This window comes from Corvus brachyrhynchos, unplaced genomic scaffold (assembly GCF_000691975.1).
Source record: "Corvus brachyrhynchos isolate BGI_N302 unplaced genomic scaffold, ASM69197v1 scaffold116, whole genome shotgun sequence".
Lineage (NCBI taxonomy): Eukaryota > Metazoa > Chordata > Aves > Passeriformes > Corvidae > Corvus > Corvus brachyrhynchos.
In genome coordinates, this window is record NW_008240221.1 from 4,605,673 (window position 1) to 4,614,054 (window position 8,382).

Genomic DNA, 8,382 nt, shown 5'->3' on the forward strand with positions numbered 1-8,382 from the left:
CGCTGGTCACCTCAGGTGGCATCCTGAGCCTTAGAGCTGGCCTGCAGGTTAGTCACCACCACTGCAGTTTGGGAACCACGCACCAGGCAGAGGAAAGGTATGTGGCTGAGCCTGGCAGCAGCTCTGACAAGTGGGAACATGGTGGGAAAGTGTTTAGATCTCTTGGGGATTTGTCACGGGGAGGAGAGACAGCCCTGGGCTCAGGGATTGATAGCAGTGAGGGATGATGGAGCATGCTGTGCGTGTGGCTGCTGCCACCAGGCTGAAAACAACAGTGTAAACTGGAGGGAAATTTGGAGAGGGTGAAGTGACATGGGGAAAGGTGAATGGAGTCCTGTGGTTCCCCAGCACCAGGGAAATCAAGTCCCTTGACTCCTCAGTGCCCAGCAGGCGAGGAGAGCTGGGTGGGTGCAGCCCCAGCTGGCAGCGCTGGCCCTGCCAACCTGTTGAATTTGCTCTTCCAGCTTCTGAGCTTGGTGATTTGGGATGAGTGGGGCGCTGTCCTGTGGCCACTGCCCTGGAGTTCAGATTGAACCAACCTGCCTGCTCCAGCCATGGGAACGTGCCCAGCCAGAGCCCAGTCCCTGGCTTGAAGAGACATGGCTGGAGCAGCAGCTGTCTGCAGGGACCACTCTGGGAGCAATGCTCAGCCCTGCTCAGGGGGTGTCTGGGATAAGGGCACAGGAGTGCAGGGACTGGTGCTGGCTCTGCTCAGCGGCTGTGCCAGTGGCATAGGGGTTGTTGCCAGTGCTTGGTTTGGTGATGCTCCTAATCTTGTCATGATAAGGTTTGCTTGTTTGGTTTTTTTTTTTAAATAGTTACGTGAGCTATTAATAAGTAAATAAAGGAAAAGGGATCACACAATGGTCAGCTTTGCAGGTCGTGTGCCCACAGTCTTTGCTGCTTCTTGCTTGAAATGCTTTGAGCCTTTCAGCCAGTGCTGACCAAGGGCTTTTGGGGAGCAGCAGTGCTGGGTCCCCCACCTTGTGGATATCCTAAAGGGCCCTAAACCACCCCTTGCTCTCCCACTTGCCTCTGCTCTGTGTGCTTAAAAAAGAGCCCAGGCTGCAGGCAAGAGGCTGGTCGAGACTTGCTGCCTACAAAGCCCCAGGTCAGGGTAATGCCGGAGACAAAAGGAGACAGTTATAAAATCATCGATGGCAATCTAAAAGAACATCCATTGCTGCCTGAATCACCCCCTGCTGTGCTATGTGGCCATTCCCAAGTGAGCTGGCACTTCATGGCAGTCCTGTCCAGAGCATTGCCTGCAGGTGACCCGCAGCCCAGCCTTGGGGCCAGCTGAGCTCTGCCCATGGGGGTGCTGCAATGCCTTGGGCTGCCCAGCCCCAACAGGGGTGAGGGTTTTGATGAGAGAAAGGCCCAAATCCACCTTATCTCCTTAGAGGCACAGCTTGTCCCTGCTCTTCTGTACATGGCTGCAGGGCAAGGGACCACAGTGCTGCCCTATTCATGGCCAGCAGCACCCCTAAGACTCCATTCTGACTTCCATTGTTTTTTTTCAAAAGAAAATTTTGAGCCCTCCTCCAGGACTGAAAAGAAAATTTGAAAGATACCTCACGAGGAAGAAAAATGAAGATGATGATTTTCACCCTAAATCACTCTCCTTCACTTTTTTTATTCCTTCAGGTCCGTCTTTCAATTCCTAAGTGCTGGGGGTTAATTATGCTCTTCAACGCCATCAAATCATGCCATATTTAATTTCTTGGTGGAATTTTGCCCCATCACCCTTCTTTGAAAACCCTCTCTCTCTGATCCTCAAGGTTTTCTTCACGCTGCATTACATCTACCCATTACCCTGCTGTTATTTTGCTCTAAAGGTACATCTTGAGGCTTTTATATTTGAGCTCCCTGACGACAGCGCTCGGGTGGATGTAATCCAGCGTGACAGAGCGTGTGAATGCCATAAAGTGCAGGGATAGCAGGTGGAAGTCTGGCCAGCAGGGACCTGGCTGCTGCAGCAGCACTGGGATTTCATGCCCTGATAAAGGGAAAAGGACTTGACCTGAGCTGGGGAACAAAATAAGCTGCCAGCTGGGCAAGTCTGTGTTTGGCACTGACTGGAAGCCCAAACCATCAGGTTAAGATATTCAGGCAGGTTATTCATAGCTCAGCTTACTTCGGTCAATTGCTCAGGAGAAAAGGAGGGGTGGTGCTTGTGGGGCAGAAGGAGCTGTGGCGAGGGCTCAGTTTGACCATAAGGCTGGAAATTACTGGGTGTGTGGGGAAGGTTTTGGGATAAAAGCAATGTTTCTCCCCAGTCCAGAGCCTTTCCCATCCAGCAGAACTGCAAACTGTGAATGTTCAGCCTCAGACTGCTCTTCACAGGTCACTGCATGGTTGGAGTTGGAAGGGCTGTCTGGCACATGGTCCTCTTCCTTTGCTCAAGCAGCCACCCCCAGCCTGCTGCCCAGCACCCTGTCCAGAGGGTTTTTGAATATCCCTAGAAACAGAGACACCACAGCCTTTCTGGGCATCCCAGTTCTGGATCACCCTCACAGAGAAGTATTTCCTGATGTTCTGAAACTCCTCCTTGTTTGTGCCTTTTGTCTTGTGAAGGTATGTGCTGGGTCTCCTGGAGGAAATAATACCAAGAGATCAGAGATGAAGTGGTGATGGCTGCTTCAGGTGAGCTGCAGCCATGGGGAAGAGGTGCAGCAGCCCAGAGAGGGGCATGCAGCTGGGGGCATCCCTGGACAATATCCACCCCTTGCAAACGCACCGCAAGACATGGTGCCAGCTCAGTTCTCTGCTCTGCTGGCACCGTGGAAGGATAACCAAGGGGAAAGAAATTGAGGGTAAACAGTGTTACCTGTACTCAGGAAGGGAAAAGAGCGCAGCTATGCACCCAGAAGAGCTGCAGCCCCGAACTGGAACCTGAGTTTATTTCACATTAGTCATCTTCTTGCATCTCTTAACATCCTGAAGGGGAAGTGCACACCCAAGGCTGATGTAAGGATTTACCCATGCTGGGGAAAAAAATAGGGACTCCTTGTCCTTTTTATGTAAACAGTGTAAAACTAACTTGGAAAGTGCTTTTGAAGGGAGGTATTAGGATCTGCACTGTGCAAGGGGAGCTGCAGCGAGTAAGTCCAGGCAAGCACTAGTTACGAGAAAAAGCATCAAGCTGGCTGGATACTTGATCCAAGCCACAGGCAGGGTCTGTTCTGCAGCTGAGCGAGTGAATGGAGCCGACTGAGTCATGTATGACCAACAATGCTGCTAAGGAAGCATCACAACCGCAGGAATTGCAGTTTTCCAGCTCCTCAGCTGGGGCAGGGATGGGATGTGGCCACTGCTGGGGTGAGACACCTCACTTTAGATACTAGAACAGGGATTTAAACTGTTAAACAACTCAATTGCTACTGACTTCCCCCCCAAAAAAGCTCATAAGGTGGCTTTTTTATTTATTTAACTATTAATGGAAAATGTATTTTTCAGCAGTAAAATCCTATACTTGGTTGTGTCCCTCAATATATATTTAATTCAGCATTTTATGTAGGAGGCTGATCAGGGTATATAATCATTGGTGGCATAGTTTGAGTGCAAGCACTAAGGTGGGGGAAATCACCCTTACAAGCAATTTCCTCAGCCCATACTGTCCTTTGCTTTGGCTGTCATTTACCAGGGACATGTCCTTGTCCCTGGATTTGGTGTCTGTGCTACCAGCTGCAGCTCTTCTCTGGCCCCCCAGCATTTGGCATTGTGATGCCCAGTGAGACAAATGTGGCATTGGAGAGGGACACAGGAACTCTGTCACCCGTGAGGGAGCACGGGCTGCCTGAGCTGGAGACAACGTGTCTGTGAGAGCACAGCTGTTCTGCCCTCTGGGAGTGTTTGGGGAGGCAAAGGAAGGTGTCAGATGAGCAGGATGCAGATCCTGCAACCAGGAGCAGAGATGGGAGTGGGCACAGCACAGTCCAAGGAAACTCGAAGAAGGTGATGGTGTAGCCAGAGTGGTTGGTGAGGAGTTTATTTATAAACATGATGGGTTAGCAATCACACTCCTGTTTGGATGTGTGTGGTGTGACAGCTGGCTGCCATGGGGAGGACCTTGCGCAGCAAAATTCGCAGTGCACTCACTCTGACACAATTTCATACGCGTATGTTGTTGTAGGAAGCAGCAAGCAAAGCTGAGCACGCAGAGCAGGGCTACCTCAGCTTTTGTCTCTTGCTCACCTACTGCAGACCCTGTGCATCTGTGAGCAGCAAGGGGGGCAGACCACACTCCCACTGTGCTGGTGGCCCCACAGCCAGGTTCTTCACCCCTGGCCAGAACACATCCAGGGCAAGCAGGGCTGAGCCTTGGTGTCCATGAGGATATCCACATGCAGGAGAGCAGCAGTTAGAGGCATGTTTGGTGCCAAGGACAGTGGCCTTCTCATCTGTCCCATTCTCTTCCACACAAGCCTTGTGTTTACTTCTGTCCAGGGTTGTCCTGCCTGGTCTCCTGCCCCTGCTCAGTCCCCTCATTTGTCTGACTTTCAGTGATGGTCAATAACTGCAATCCCTGATACTGACATTTTTACTGGGATGCTCCTTATTCTTAATATTTTGCCAGGAGAGGGCCAAGAAGGGAGAGGGAGAGGCTCGTTCTGCAGGGCTGAGGGAGGAAAGCATAGGAGATGCAGTTCCAGGGAAGAGGAGGAGATGGAAAAGCTGCAGAATGGATGATGTGGAGCAGGGATATGTGACTGATTAATTCCCCAGGAAGTGCAGGGTCAGGAGTCACCCTGGAAGTGCGTCGGGGAGGGTAGCAGGGATACAGATAAGGCACTAGACCAGAAATAACACGGACTCTTACTTTAGGGTCTGCTTAGAGACATGACCTCAAGCAGCAGCAACCTTTCATCAGAAATCTAGGTCTGGGATGTCTTGGCCATTCCCAGGCACATAAGAAGGGGCCATTCCCAGAAAGGGGTGTTGGGGGAAACTTTTGAAGGTGCTCAGTAGTGTCTCACATTATCAAACAAGAGGGGGGACAGAGACTGTACATCTGAGCCATGCAGAGAGCCCCTCTGATACCAGCTGGGTAATCCAGAGCCAGTCTGAAGAACAGGAAAAAGCAGGGTCTTAAACAAGCCCCATCTGGTGTCAAGAAAGACGACACATGACAAGACAGCAGGACACTTGTGACCAGCCACAATCCCCACCACGACCCAGAGCCCTCCCTGGGGCTTGGCACCATTCTGTGCTCGGTGCTGCACAACACTCGGGTGCCCGTGGACAATGTCCCAGGGGAGATGCCAGGGTTGGTACTGGGGGAGCCATTGCCAATACCAGGCCACTGCTGCCCCGTGCGGCTCCGTGGTACCAATCACCCCCACTAGGAATGATGTCCAGTGGTCCAGAAGTTGGTCTCTGGTCACACAGGATGTCTTCCAGCACCTGAGTGCTGCATGAAAACAGTGCAGGGTTGTTAACATGTGGAAGACAACTCAGGATGAAACACATGTTTGCACATAGGTTTGATACCTGCCCCAGCAAGTCCTGAGATGACCAAAAGAGGGGAACATCCATCAGCATTGCTAATGCTTTAATACACTGTGCGTCAGAAAATATGTACAGGCTTAGCTAACAGTAGTGCTGAGGTCAAGGGAACACTGAAAACAATGAAGATATCCTCTTAAGCAGAACAATAAATAAAGAGATGTAATTTTAATTTTTGCTAGTATTTGAATCCATCTCCTGGTGCCACTAAAATAGGATCAGGGCACAAATAGCAGTGGTAGAAAAAACAGATGGTGCACTTGAGCAAGCAGATGGTGCACTAGCATGTTACACTTATCGCTGTCACTTTTTTATTTCTATTACAGTGGACCTGTGGACAGTCCACACCTGTAATCAATATTTGTGGACTGGATTCTTTTAGTTCAGTAAACACTATATTTCACATACTCATAACAAATCTGTTTGAGTGGTGATTTCTCCCAGTAGTACTGCCAGGGTTCACGAAGTCTTCGATGCAGTTAATATTTTTTCATGTAGAAACATATTTTTGGGAGTGAAGAAAAAAAATTGGCAGCATGTGTTTATTCTATCAGCACACTGGGTCCAAAATAGAGCGGGAAACAGTTTTTGTGGTTCTTCTCTTAAAGCCTTTCCTTTTGTTGTAACCTGGCTATGTTTTCTTATGCTGTGCTGGCTGCTTCTCTGCTCCTTGGATGCTTATCCACGCACCAAAAGCTCAATCTGCTTCTGAAAGCGAGTATGAAAGATGCAGGCGAGGAAGAATTTGACTTTTGACTCAAAGCAGTTGGGGACAGCACGTGAGGAGCGTGGTTTGTCCTCCCTTTGGGAAAGGCTGCTGTGTCGCCAGCTGTCCCTGCTGGCAGACACGTAGGCAGTCCGCCGGGGCGGACGGGGGGATTTGCTGCGCTACCCGATACCCGCAGCCACAAATGAGATGTCCCCTTGGGCAGCTGGCCACACGCAGCGTGACAGTGTGGGGGGACGGCACGTCTGCACTGCCCTTCCCTCGGACGCGCTGTCCAGCGCTGCCCTTGGCTCGCCGGGAGCGCGTCCCTGTCCCTCCGGCCCCGCGGGGACAGCGCCAGCAGCCCGCGGCCGAGCTCCGGCTGTACCCGCTCGCTCCACGGCAGAGGCAACCCCCCAAAAGGTCCCTCACACTCGATGTCAGCTGGGCACAGTCTTTGTAAAAGCCCGTGGACTTATCATCACTTTTGCATTCAGAAATTATTCCACCAAGAAATATTCCTTGTTGGTCTGCCTGCTTTCTTTTATTCTCTTTTTCTTCCCACCTCTATTCTCCATGGTTCTCTTATATTCCTTTCCCCCCACTATTTCTCAGAGATACCCTGTATATACAACTCTGCCTATAAATTCCTTCCGTATCTCTGCTATTCTCACTGAGGACAGTGCATTCACTCCTTGGGTGAATCCCTCCGGTCTTGCTCCTGCCCTTGGCCAGGGGCTGCTGCAGCAGTTTCCATCAGCTGGTGACAGACACCACCTGGCAGAGCCCCTTAGCTTCCTCCGTGGTGGGGCGTTTCTCCTCTGCAAGCCTGCTGTCGGCCCAGCAAGCGTGGTTTGGGACAATCGGGGGTTGTGGTAGCTCTAACTGCTCTGTCCTTCACAACAGAGGAGGGAGAGGGGACAGAGATGCATCCTCACACATGTCTTACCACATGCATCCTATCAGTCTTTCACTTCTTCCCATGCATCTTCTCACGTCCCCTGCACGGGAGCTCTGACTGTAATTATCTATATTTATTCCGTGCTGTCCCATTTGCTAGGCTCTGTGTGTTTGCTGCAGTAGCTGCTTCAGCCAGACCAGATGCTGCTGCCAAAATGCACTAGCTGTATAGCTGCACCCCAGACAACTGCTTTGGTCTATTTTTAACTGCTGGTAAATATTAGGAAAACCGCCTGAGCCCGTAATATTCTCCCTTCAGTCTCTTTTGAATTGTTTATGGCATAATTAGCTGCAAGAAGGGAATGGGGGAGAGCTGCCTGCATGACCTTTTGTTGTTTTCAGTCTCCAGTATTAATTATTTTCCCTCCTACTCACACAGGATGTTTGATTCTTTCTTGTCATCCCAGCCAAAAGGATAAGATAACCAGAGCAGAGCCTTCTCAAGCCTCCACTGCAGCCACTTACATCTGCTTCTTCCTACCTCGGAACAAAGGCATTGTCTATCTCAACAAGGAAAGCTTTTCTCTGAAGTGTTTGCCAGCGGTCTGAGTTAAACAGGCCTTTATAAAACCACATGGTCCTCAGAGAGCCTGGTCCAGAGAATACCGGAGCAGCAGCACTGGAAGGAGAGGCTGGTGCAGGATGGCTCTGCTGGGATGGACAGCACATTGCCACAGCCAGGCAGGGCAGGGACACCGACATAGGTAGGCTGCTCCAAGCTCTTTGGAATGGAGTACTGAGCATAGCTGGGCTTTGTTCCAGGTTACTACTTCCAAGGAGGGAAACTGCAGCCAGCGTGGATCATCCCGAGGAGCTTGCTTGTGCCATGCTCAGGAAGCTGTGCTGCTGGGTGAAACCCATGGGGAAATCAGTGGGTGTAGACGCAAGTACAAAGAAGCAGGATAATGTTAACTGCTTTATTATTCCCCTTGGTGCAGCCTTGGGAAGGGGAAGAGAAAGGGGGGAGAAGCAGGAGAGAGGGAGAAGCTCTAAGGCTGCCAGGGCTGGGGGCTCAGGCTCCATGGGGTTCAGACCCCTGACATTTGATGTGAGGATGAAGGTGCTCCTTCCTCATCTAATACTGCCTCAGCTGGCAGCAGCACAAAAAGGGCAAACCAGGTGACTTTAAAATAAATCCGAGGATTTATTTTAAAAACTTTAGTTGCCATTTTTAGCTCAGCAAGGGGAACATAATCAAACACAATTTC